This window comes from Salvelinus fontinalis, chromosome 18, assembly GCF_029448725.1.
Source record: "Salvelinus fontinalis isolate EN_2023a chromosome 18, ASM2944872v1, whole genome shotgun sequence".
Classification (NCBI taxonomy): domain Eukaryota; kingdom Metazoa; phylum Chordata; class Actinopteri; order Salmoniformes; family Salmonidae; genus Salvelinus; species Salvelinus fontinalis.
Window position 1 is genome coordinate 50,311,883 of NC_074682.1, and position 12,421 is coordinate 50,324,303.

The window sequence follows — 12,421 nt, forward strand, 5'->3', positions numbered from 1 at the left end:
GTGTGTGGAGAGGGGGAGACAGTGTGGGGTGGTAGCAGCGTGTGTGTGGAGAGAGGGAGACAGTGTGGGGTGGAAGCAGCGTGTGTGTGGAGAGAGGGAGACAGTGTGGGGGTGGTAGCAGCGTGTGTGTGGAGAGAGGGAGACAGTGTGGGGTGGAAGCAGCGTGTGTGTGGAGAGAGGGAGACAGTGTGGGGGTGGTAGCAGCGTGTGTGTGGAGAGAGGGAGACAGTGTGGGGGTGGTAGCAGCGTGTGTGTGGAGAGAGGGAGACAGTGTGGGGGTGGTAGCAGCGTGTGTGTGGAGAGGGGGAGACAGTGTGAGGGTGGTAGCAGCGTGTGTGTGGAGAGGGGGAGACAGTGTGGGGGGGGGTAGCAGCGTGTGTGTGGAGAGGGGGAGACAGTGTGGGGGGGGTAGCAGCGTGTGTGTGGAGAGGGGGAGACAGTGTGGGGGTGGTAGCAGCGTGTGTGTGGAGAGGGGGAGACAGTGTGGGGGTGGTAGCAGCGTGTGTGTGGAGAGGGGGAGAAAGTGTGGGGGTGGTAGCAGCGTGTGTGTGGAGAGAGGGAGACAGTGTGGGGGTGGTAGCAGCGTGTGTGTGGAGAGTGGGAGACAGTGTGGGGGGGTAGCAGCGTGTGTGTGGAGAGGGGGAGACAGTGTGGGGGTGGTAGCAGCGTGTGTGTGGAGAGAGGGAGACAGTGTGGGGGGGTAGCAGCGTGTGTGTGGAGAGGGGGAGACAGTGTGGGGGTGGTAGCAGCGTGTGTGTGGAGAGAGGGAGACAGTGTGTGGGTGGTAGCAGCGTGTGTGTGGAGAAGGGGAGACAGTGTGTGGGTGGTAGCAGCGTGTGTGTGGAGAGAGGGAGACAGTGTGTGGGTGGTAGCAGCGTGTGTGTGGAGAGGGGGAGACAGTGTGTGGGTGGTAGCAGCGTGTGTGTGGAGAGGGGGAGACAGTGTGTGGGTGGTAGCAGCGTGTGTGTGGAGAGGGGGAGACAGTGTGTGGGTTGTAGCAGCGTGTGTGTGGAGAGGGGGAGACAGTGTGGGGGTGGTAGCAGCGTGTGTGTGGAGAGGGGGAGACAGTGTGGGGGTGGTAGCAGCGTGTGTGTGGAGAGGGGGAGACAGTGTGTGGGTGGTAGCAGCGTGTGTGTGGAGAGGGGGAGAAAGTGTGGGGGTGGTAGCAGCGTGTGTGTGGAGAGGGGGAGACAGTGTGTGGGTGGTAGCAGCGTGTGTGTGGAGAGGGGGAGACAGTGTGGGGGTGGTAGCAGCGTGTGTGTGGAGAGGGGGAGACAGTGTGGGGGTGGTAGCAGCGTGTGTGTGGAGAGGGGGAGACAGTGTGGGGGGGGGGGGGGGTAGCAGCGTGTGTGTGGAGAGGGGGAGACAGTGTGGGGGTGGTAGCAGCGTGTGTGTGGAGAGGGGGAGAAAGTGTGTGGGTGGTAGCAGCGTGTGTGTGGAGAGGGGGAGACAGTGTGGGGGTGGTAGCAGCGTGTGTGTGGAGAGGGGGAGAAAGTGTGGGGGTGGTAGCAGCGTGTGTGTGGAGAGGGGGAGACAGTGTGTGGGTGGTAGCAGTGTGTGTGTGGAGAGGGGGAGACAGTGTGTGTGTGGAGAGGGGGAGACAGTGTGTGTGTGGAGAGAGGGAGACAGTGTGTGTGGAGAGAGGGAGACAGTGTGTGTGTGGAGAGAGGGAGACAGTGTGGGGGTGGTAGCAGCGTGTGTGTGGAGAGGGGGAGACAGTGTGTGGGTGGTAGCAGTGTGTGTGTGGAGAGGGGGAGACAGTGTGTGTGTGGAGAGGGGGAGACCGTGTGTGTGTGGAGAGAGGGAGACAGTGTGTGTGGAGAGAGGGAGACAGTGTGTGTGTGGAGAGAGGGAGACAGTGTGTGTGTGGAGAGGGGGAGACAGTGTGTGTGTGGAGAGGGGGAGACAGTGTGTGTGTGGAGAGGGGGAGACAGTGTGTGTGGAGAGGGGGAGACAGTGTGTGTGGAGAGAGGGAGACAGTGTGTGTGTGGAGAGAGGGAGACAGTGTGTGTGTGGAGAGAGGGAGACAGTGTGTGTGTGGAGAGAGGGAGACAGTGTGTGTGTGGAGAGAGGGAGACAGTGTGTGTGTGGAGAGAGGGAGACAGTGTGTGTGTGGAGAGGGGGAGACAGTGTGTGTGTGGAGAGAGGGAGACAGTGTGTGTGTGGAGAGAGGGAGACAGTGTGTGTGGAGAGAGGGAGACAGTGTGTGTGGAGAGAGGGAGACAGTGTGTGTGTGGAGAGAGGGAGACAGTGTGTGTGTGGAGAGAGGGAGACAGTGTGTGTGTGGAGAGGGGGAGACAGTGTGTGTGTGGAGAGGGGGAGACAGTGTGTGTGTGGAGAGGGGGAGACAGTGTGTGTGTGGAGAGGGGGAGACAGTGTGTGTGTGGAGAGAGGGAGACAGTGTGTGTGGAGAGAGGGAGACAGTGTGTGTGGAGAGAGGGGGACAGTGTGTGTGTGGAGAGAGGGGGACAGTGTGTGTGTGGAGAGAGGGGGACAGTGTGTGTGGAGAGAGGGAGACAGTGTGTGTGTGGAGAGGGGGAGACAGTGTGTGTGTGGAGAGAGGGAGACAGTGTGTGTGGAGAGAGGGAGACAGTGTGTGTGGAGAGAGGGAGACAGTGTGTGTGGAGAGAGGGGGAGACAGTGTGTGTGTGGAGAGAGGGGGACAGTGTGTGTGTGGAGAGAGGGGGACAGTGTGTGTGGAGAGAGGGAGACAGTGTGTGTGTGGAGAGAGGGAGACAGTGTGTGTGTGGAGAGGGGGAGACAGTGTGTGTGTGGAGAGGGGGAGACAGTGTGTGTGTGGAGAGAGGGAGACAGTGTGTGTGTGGAGAGAGGGAGACAGTGTGTGTGGAGAGAGGGACACAGTGTGTGTGGAGAGAGGGGGACAGTGTGTGTGTGGAGATAGGGGGACAGTGTGTGTGTGGAGAGAGGGGGACAGTGTGTGTGGAGAGAGGGAGACAGTGTGTGTGTGGAGAGGGGGAGACAGTGTGTGTGTGGAGAGAGGGAGACAGTGTGTGTGGAGAGAGGGAGACAGTGTGTGTGGAGAGAGGGAGACAGTGTGTGTGTGGAGAGAGGGGGACAGTGTGTGTGTGTGGAGAGAGGGGGACAGTGTGTGTGGAGAGAGGGAGACAGTGTGTGTGGAGAGAGGGGGACAGTGTGTGTGTGGAGATAGGGGGACAGTGTGTGTGTGGAGAGAGGGGGACAGTGTGTGTGGAGAGAGCGAGACAGTGTGTGTGTGGAGAGGGGGAGACAGTGTGTGTGTGGAGAGAGGGAGACAGTGTGTGTGGAGAGAGGGAGACAGTGTGTGTGGAGAGAGGGAGACAGTGTGTGTGTGGAGAGAGGGGGACAGTGTGTGTGTGGAGAGAGGGGGACAGTGTGTGTGTGGAGAGAGGGGGACAGTGTGTGTGGAGAGAGGGAGACAGTGTGTGTGGAGAGAGGGGGACAGTGTGTGTGTGGAGAGAGGGGGACAGTGTGTGTGGAGAGAGGGGGAGACAGTGTGTGTGTGGAGAGAGGGGGACAGTGTGTGTGGAGAGAGGGGGAGACAGTGTGTGTGTGGAGAGAGGGGGACAGTGTGTGTGGAGAGAGGGAGACAGTGTGTGTGGAGAGAGGGGGACAGTGTGTGTGGAGAGAGGGAGATAGTGTGTGTGGAGAGAGGGGGACAGTGTGTGTGGAGAGAGGGAGACAGTGTGTGTGGAGAGAGGGGGACAGTGTGTGTGGAGAGAGGGGGACAGTGTGTGTGGAGAGAGGGAGACAGTGTGTGTGGAGAGAGGGGGACAGTGTGTGTGGAGAGAGGGGGACAGTGTGTGTGGAGAGAGGGGGACAGTGTGTGTGTGGGGAGAGGGGGACAGTGTGTGTGGAGAGAGGGAGACAGTGTGTGTGGAGAGAGGGGGACAGTGTGTGTGTGTGGAGAGAGGGGGACAGTGTGTGTGTGGAGAGAGGGGGACAGTGTGTGTGTGGAGAGAGGGGGACAGTGTGTGTGGAGAGAGGGGGACAGTGTGTGTGTGGAGAGAGGGGGACAGTGTGTGTGGAGAGAGGGGGAGACAGTGTGTGTGTGGAGAGAGGGGGACAGTGTGTGTGGAGAGAGGGAGACAGTGTGTGTGGAGAGAGGGGGACAGTGTGTGTGGAGAGAGGGGGACAGTGTGTGTGGAGAGAGGGAGACAGTGTCGGTGGAGAGAGGGGGAGACAGTGTGTGTGTGGAGAGGGGGAGACAGTGTGTGTGTGGAGAGAGGGAGACAGTGTGTGTGTGGAGAGAGGGGGACAGTGTGTGTGGAGAGAGGGAGACAGTGTGTGTGGAGAGAGGGAGACAGTGTGTGTGTGTGGAGAGAGGGAGACAGTGTGTGTGTGGAGAGAGGGGGACAGTGTGTGTGTGGAGAGAGGGGGAGACAGTGTGTGTGTGGAGAGAGGGGGACAGTGTGTGTGTGGAGAGAGGGGGAGACAGTGTGTGTGTGGAGAGAGGGAGACAGTGTGTGTGTGGAGAGAGGGAGACAGTGTGTGTGTGGAGAGAGGGAGACAGTGTGTGTGTGGAGAGGGGGAGACAGTGTGTGGGTGGTAGCAGCGTGTGTGTGGAGAGGGGGAGACAGTGTGTGGGTGGTAGCAGCGTGTGTGTGGAGAGGGGGAGACAGTGTGTGGGTGGTAGCAGCGTGTGTGTGGAGAGGGGGAGACAGTGTGTGGGTGGTAGCAGCGTGTGTGTGGAGAGGGGGAGACAGTGTGTGGGTGGTAGCAGCGTGTGTGTGGAGAGGGGGAGACAGTGTGTGGGTGGTAGCAGCGTGTGTGTGGAGAGGGGGAGACAGTGTGGGGGTGGTAGCAGCGTGTGTGTGGAGAGAGGGAGACAGTGTGGGGGTGGTAGCAGCGTGTGTGTGGAGAGGGGGAGACAGTGTGTGGGTGGTAGCAGCGTGTGTGTGGAGAGGGGGAGACAGTGTGTGGGTGGTAGCAGCGTGTGTGTGGAGAGGGGGAGACAGTGTGGGGGTGGTAGCAGCGTGTGTGTGGAGAGAGGGAGACAGTGTGGGGGTGGTAGCAGCGTGTGTGTGGAGAGGGGGAGACAGTGTGTGGGTGGTAGCAGCGTGTGTGTGGAGAGGGGGAGAAAGTGTGGGGGTGGTAGCAGTGTGTGTGTGGAGAGGGGGAGACAGTGTGTGTGTGGAGAGAGGGAGACAGTGTGTGTGTGGAGAGGGGGAGACAGTGTGTGTGTGGAGAGAGGGAGACAGTGTGTGTGGAGAGAGGGAGACAGTGTGTGTGTGGAGAGGGGGAGACAGTGTGTGTGTGGAGAGGGGGAGACAGTGTGTGTGTGGAGAGAGGGGGAGACAGTGTGTGTGTGGAGAGGGGGAGACAGTGTGTGTGGAGAGAGGGAGACAGTGTGTGTGGAGAGAGGGAGACAGTGTGTGTGTGGAGAGGGGGAGACAGTGTGTGTGGAGAGAGGGGGAGACAGTGTGTGTGGAGAGAGGGGGAGACAGTGTGTGTGGAGAGGGGGAGACAGTGTGTGTGGAGAGGGGGAGACAGTGTGTGTGGAGAGAGGGGGAGACAGTGTGTGTGGAGAGGGGGAGACAGTGTGTGTGGAGAGGGGGAGACAGTGTGTGTGGAGAGGGGGAGACAGTGTGTGTGTGGAGAGAGGGGGAGACAGTGTGTGTGTGGAGAGGGGGAGACAGTGTGTGTGTGGAGAGGGGGAGACAGTGTGTGTGTGGAGAGAGGGAGACAGTGTGTGTGTGGAGAGAGGGGGAGACAGTGTGTGTGTGGAGAGAGGGGGAGACAGTGTGTGTGTGGAGAGAGGGGGAGACAGTGTGTGTGTGGAGAGAGGGGGAGACAGTGTGTGTGTGGAGAGAGGGGGAGACAGTGTGTGTGTGGAGAGAGGGGGAGACAGTGTGTGTGTGGAGAGAGGGGGAGACAGTGTGTGTGTGGAGAGGGGGAGACAGTGTGTGTGTGGAGAGAGGGAGACAGTGTGTGTGTGGAGAGAGGGAGACAGTGTGTGTGTGGAGAGGGGGAGACAGTGTGTGTGTGGAGAGAGGGAGACAGTGTGTGTGTGGAGAGAGGGAGACAGTGTGTGTGGAGAGAGGGGGAGACAGTGTGTGTGTAGAGAGAGGGAGACAGTGTGTGTGGAGAGGGGGAGACAGTGTGTGTGTGGAGAGGGGGAGACAGTGTGTGTGTGGAGAGGGGGAGACAGTGTGTGTGTGGAGAGAGGGAGACAGTGTGTGTGTGGAGAGAGGGAGACAGTGTGTGTACCGGGTGGAACTATGAACCCACCACTACCAACCCAGATAGTGCCACTAATGCATTATTCAGAAGCTTCAAATGTGAAACTTTGGGCAGTTTTGTCCCAGGGGGCGTATAGGGGGTAAGGGCTTTTCTATCTTATAAAACAATCGTACTACCACTGGTAACCGCTAGCAAACGTGATTTTCATGGGCAGTGGGACTCTCTAATCAATACATGGCTCTAGGAAGTGTGTTGCAGTTTACTAATTTTACAAAATGTGTACCATCACTGAGCATTATTTGGTGTAAACTCGCAATATTTAGGGAATGATTTTTATGTGCCTGAATCCAGACAGATACAAATAAATCAGTGGAACTTGTGATTACTTTCCTCAGTAAAGCAAACAGACTTTTGATTTATTTACCTAACCTAAAAATAGATAGGCTACTCATATCAAACATATATCAAATGTATTTATAAAGCCCTTTTTACGTCAGCAGATGTCACAAAGTGCTATACAGACACTCAGCCTAAAACCCCAAACAGCAAGCAATGCAGATGCAGAAGCTGCTATTTACCATATACTCACTTTTTATGACACCTAGATACCGGAAAGCACCTTTATTCTTGGCCTCCTTTTTCTTAGCCTCCTTTTTCTTAGCCTCCATTAACAGTTACAGATGGAAATACCAGTAAAGTGAGACAAGCAAATCATCAATTTTCAGTCTTTTGCTCTGTGACAAAGGCCAAATGTCTTCCACAAAAGCTAAATTCCCAAGGAAACACTGAGCCTGGTGATAATCGTAGGAAATTCATGACATCCTACTATGACAAAAAAACGCTAAATCATGTTATTTTGTTGATGCTTTCAACACCATTATAGCACTTACGAGCATTGGCCAAATGCCAAGGCACTTCAGAGAGATTCACAGAATCTTGGTAAAACGGTCTAAATGCTACTAGTAAATTTTACGTTTGCACCATTACATTCCTACATTACAATTATGTTATGACTGAAAATTCAGCACGTTGTAAAAACTATGGGGGGTATCAATGTAAATTGAGTATGACCAATTATGTGTTGTATTTGTTTATATGTCAATGAAACTTAAATAAATGTTTTTTTTTTTTTTAAGTAATAATAAAAAATAGGACAGACTTGAAAATGTTGATTTCAAAACATACACATTTGAGGAATCACATACAAATTATAGAAAATGTTAACTTGAACAACTGCAAGTAGGGGCGTACTGCTGGAAACCATTTCAAATTCAGTATCATACAGTACACTACACAGTATCTGTTGAAACGGTTTTGGAGCCAAACTGACCGTTCTTGGTACACGAGTCACTTTAAAGAAATACACTGAGTCCCATCACCAAATCTCATTTTAGGGACACTCATTGTTAATTAACACTTTCAGTCTGCCTCTGTGTTGCCAAGTTTTTTTAATTTTTTTATTTATTTCACCTTTATTTAACCAGGTAGGCTAGTTGAGAACAAGTTCTCATTTGCAACTGCGACCTGGCCAAGATAAAGCATAGCAGTGTGAACAGACAACAACACAGAGTTACACATGGAGTAAACAATAAACAAGTCAATAACATGGTAGAAAAAAAGAGAATCTATATACAATGTGTGCAAAAGGCATGAGGAGGTAGGCAATAAATCGAATAATTACAATTTAGCAGATTAACACTGGAGTGATAAATCATCAGATGATCATGTGCAAAGTAGAGATACTGGTGTGTAAAAGAGCAGAAAAGTAAATAAATAAAAGCAGTATGGGGGTGAGGTAGGTAAATGGCTGGGCTATATACCGATGGACTATGTACAGCTGCAGCGATCGGTTAGCTGCTCAGAAGTCCTTTAGGCAACACCAGATCTTAAACCATCTTCTATCCACAGTAAATAAAAGAACATTGAAAAGTTATTAAACCATCTTGGAACACAGTAAATGCCATTGAAATAGACTATTGCCTAGTTTCAAATCGACCCCTCACCTCTACACCCAAAGCACGTATGTAGATTTGAAAGTATTGGATAGATATAAGCAAGCTAGTAATAATATAGCTCCATTTTGGTCTTCGATTTGCTAGAGCTAAACTACATTGTCTCCACCATATTGTTTTGCCTATCCAATCCTTCTAGATCAATTACCTAGAGGCCTGGTGGGCTATAGAGATTTGGTTAAAAGGTTATGGTTACGTTACGGTTCAGGGTTATTTGTTGGCATGTCAGTCACGTCCCTTTTCGTCACACCCCATCTGTGTCAGTTTCCGCCAAACAACCCAGAAGCGATAGTCACCACAACCTCCTGGCAGACGAGCCGGGTTCCTGGGGCAGCAGGTGTTCGACTGTAACCCGGAGAGCGTGAATGAGCCACCCACCCACCCCCTGGTCCCGGGCCAAAGACATAGGAGCAGGTGTGGAGCAGAGTGGAGCACTGCAGATGAACTAAGGAACACACGGAGCCCAGATCAATTAAACAGCCTAATAGTCCGGGATTCATAAAGCCTCTCTCGTTTGTAACCCCTATTTGTCATCTTTACAACCCCTTCCTTCCATCCATCTCCCCCTCCTCCCTCGGCTGAGGTTTATACCCAGGGTCGGTAAACAGTAATCAATGACCCAAAACGATGGACTGCTTCATATTAACAATTTATCTGCGGGTTGGGGGGTACCTAGAATCAGCTAAGAGGCTGCCCCAAGAGCCCCCAGATATGCATTCAGTGGAGGTTCACATATCACCATAAATCCATAACGTATTCAGTTGGGAGATCTGGGTTACTAGCGCATAAACCCTGTAATGTACATACTGCTTACAACAGACCTGGTCTATATGAGATTATAAACTGAGTGGTTTGAGTCCTGAATGCTGATTGGCTGACAGCCGTGGTATATCAGTCCGTATACCACGGGTATGGCAAAACATTTGTTTTTAATGCTCTATTTACGTTTGTATTCAGTTTATAATAGCAATAATGCACCTCGGGGTTTGTGATATATGGCCAATATACCACGGCTAAGGGCTGTATCCAGGCACTCCACATTGTGAAAATCCCTTAGTCGTGGTATATTGAGCATATACCACACCCCTCATGCCTTATTACTTAATTATAAACTGGGTGGATCGAGCCCTGAATGCTGATTGGCTAAAAGCCGTGGTATATCAGACAATATGCCATGGGTATGACAAAACGTTTATTTTTACTACTCTAATTATGTTGGTAACCAGTTTATAATAGCAATAAGGCACCTCGGGGTTTGTGATATATGGCCAGTATACCACAGCTAATGGCTGTGTCCTAGCACTCCGTGTTGCGTCATAGGTAAGAACAGCCCTTAGCTGTGGTATATTACCCAAATACCACACCCCCCGTGCCTTATTGCTTAAATATACCACGGCTGTCAGCCAATCAGCATTCAGGGCTCGATCCACCCAGTTTATAATGTCTGATATACCTTATTGGTTAAATATGATTATGACCAGGTTTAATAGATGTCATAGACAACATTCATTTGGGAGCCCATGGCTCTAATATAGACACAAATGTTCCACCCTCGTCCTATAGTGTTACCGTGGTGAAGGTCTAAAACCGATGCTCCGCCATGGTCAATATGGGTTCAAGGGCAATCCCTAGCGGCTTTCAGAGTCTGCTAATTCTTGTTGTGGATCAGAATCCTAATTGGATAATTACACTCATTGATTGGATGGTGAAAGAAAGAGGCCCTCCCCTCTCGCTCGGTTTCCCCAACCTATTAGATTCTAGCCTAGTAGTGAGAACTAGCAACCTCACAAAACTCTCAAGAATTGAACTTGGACACTTCTGACCTCCAGCAAGGTCAGACAGTAATAACCAGGTGTAAAAAGTACAAGGCTAGCTAACCCCCCATGTCACAAATCAGATTCATTGGGAGTAGGCAATATTTTATTCTGCTCCTCCCCCTTGGTAGTAGGCTGTATTCATTCTGGTCTAAATTAAGAGTAGTGCACTTTTCACGTAGCCTACTTTTGGCCAGCTAATAGCCTAACCACCGATCAAGAAACATTATGGACTAAATGTTCAAATCCTGTTGCTGCAGGATCATTTCACTGTGACAATATAGGTTCAATTAAGATCCCACACCTGTACAAGTAGATAAACCGCAAATAAAACATTGTTTTAATTTTTTTAAATTAAAAACTACAAAAAAAATAGTTAAACTATTTGTTTGTGGATATATCTTTGTCATCTACCCGAAGGAAAATGCAAAACATTGCGAATTAGGTTAAAACCATCCTCAGTCTGAATGACCAACTCTAGAGGGGTTGAGACCAGACCTCTCCTTAGAATGCAGTACTTTTCTGAAGGATATGCAAGCACATTTATGGAACAATGGAATACAGATTATCAAAGGATTCAATCACTGACTTATTGATTTCTAACTATCTGGAGTTATACAGCATAAGTTTGGCATAATGTACACTTGGCAAAAGAAAGGCAAAAATGTCATATGAACGTATAAAGAAAGGTATGACTGAATAGGCCTACATAAAACCTAATCTAATGTATACTATAGAAGACCCACACGGTAAGCCATATGATACAACCTAACTAATAAAAATTGTCGTCACTGTTTTGGGTGAAATTTCCAACAAAGAACCCCAGAAGGCAAACGACTGGAGATGTGCTGTTTTCAACATCAAATGTTCCATCACATTATAAGTGGAGGTATATTGACGATGATAATAATAAATACAAAAATATTAGTAGTAGTAGTAGTAGTAGTAGTATTAACAACTAATTGAGCCTTAAAGGTGAAGTGAATATGCCGCTTTGACAGGTAGCCTTGATGTGGACATGCAATGTTCATCCTAACGCACACGGCCAACTTCCATGCACACAGGAGTCTGCGCATCAAGTGTCAACTCTAGTCGTTTTCAGAATGTGTGAAACTCGCCCCTCCAAACAATGCCAATTCATTAGAATTTCTAAAGAATATCCCATTCGCAGTGAACTGACAGTCGCTCCATACAGTGTTTAATTTCGTTCTCTCCCCTTACCCATCGTTGCGCAAATAAAAAATGTGCAGTGCGTGTCCCATTGAGTCCATCTGCATCGATTACATTGGGTTTGCGGTCAAAATAGTATCAATCTATTCAATAATCTAATCGCATAGGCTACTGCAGGACTCGGCTAATATACTATAGTGATGTGTTTTCAATAGCCTACCTCAATTCCTTAAGTAGCCTGGCATTAAGTTTTTATTTTTTAATTAGACTTTCATTCCCTGAACTCAGTGACCAATCATATATCTCCAGACCAAATACACATATTGCGCAAACCATTATGCCTTTCTTTTTTAATTCAAATAATTAAAAATATCTTCTGACATAATTAGATTTAAAACAAGCTGCAAACAAGTTCACTGTGAACCGATGATTTACATAATGCACGAGATGGACAGAACATTGCGTACGGTCAATAGTTATTTCCCTTGAGATATCTATCCACCTTCATCAGTGTAGTGATGCAAAATGGCAACAAGTTCGATCTTCGATTTAGCCTAATTGCATCGTTAATCGCCCATCACTAATGAGAGCATATCCATGAGAACTGGCAAGGCATTCTCCCGTCGGTTGCCATACAAAACTCTCCAGTTTTCAATTCTAGTTCCTCTCATTTCCCTTGAACTACGATATTGAAGAGGGAAACGAGCGCGGAAAGAAGTCGCTCATACAGCCGGTTTATACATGCCCAAATAGATGCAAAAGTAGACTAAACAATATGCTCGTACCTTTTTACGTGGGAGAATGTCAAAGACTCGGGTAGCAAGTTGGAGAGACTGGTCCTGTCTATCCGACTTGCGTTTTTCCCAAAAGGTATGATCCTCTATGAGCAGCAGCAGCAGCAACAGCAGCAGCAGCAACAGCAACGGCGGCGGATAGTCTGAAGCGCAGCTACGCTCATCCACCCTGCCACCACGCTTTTATTGGAGTCTTCTTTTTGACAGGACAGAAACACACTGCACGGTTAGGAAAGCCCCTTGTGGTGATGGAGAGAAGTTATAAATGAAAGTGAGGGAGAGAGCGTTGAGAGTAGTGAGATTAAGCCTTGCTGCATTATATAAACCATTCACCCCCTTTTTTTCACAACTGCCACCAGTTTGGAGCCAAAACATTTACAACAAAGACATATTGACCTAGTAAAATAAATAGTGTAAAAAATATATATATATGCAGTTCGGAAAGTATTTA

The 12,421-nt window shown here is 49.9% G+C and overlaps 1 protein-coding gene across 4 annotated transcripts in view; it reads right to left on the reverse strand.

Annotated features, from left to right (window-relative positions):
• LOC129815701 (cadherin-22-like) overlaps positions 1-12,209 on the reverse strand; it is a 265,152-nt gene extending 252,943 nt beyond the window's left edge. For 3 of the 4 annotated variants that reach the window (XM_055869744.1, XM_055869742.1, XM_055869741.1), the window contains exon 1: positions 11,962-12,209. The gene's annotated coding sequence lies outside the window, so the exon portion shown is untranslated. The remainder of the gene's footprint in view (positions 1-11,961) is intronic. The other variant, XM_055869745.1, reaches the window with a different exon arrangement.
• Between the last annotated feature and the right edge of the window lie 212 nt (positions 12,210-12,421).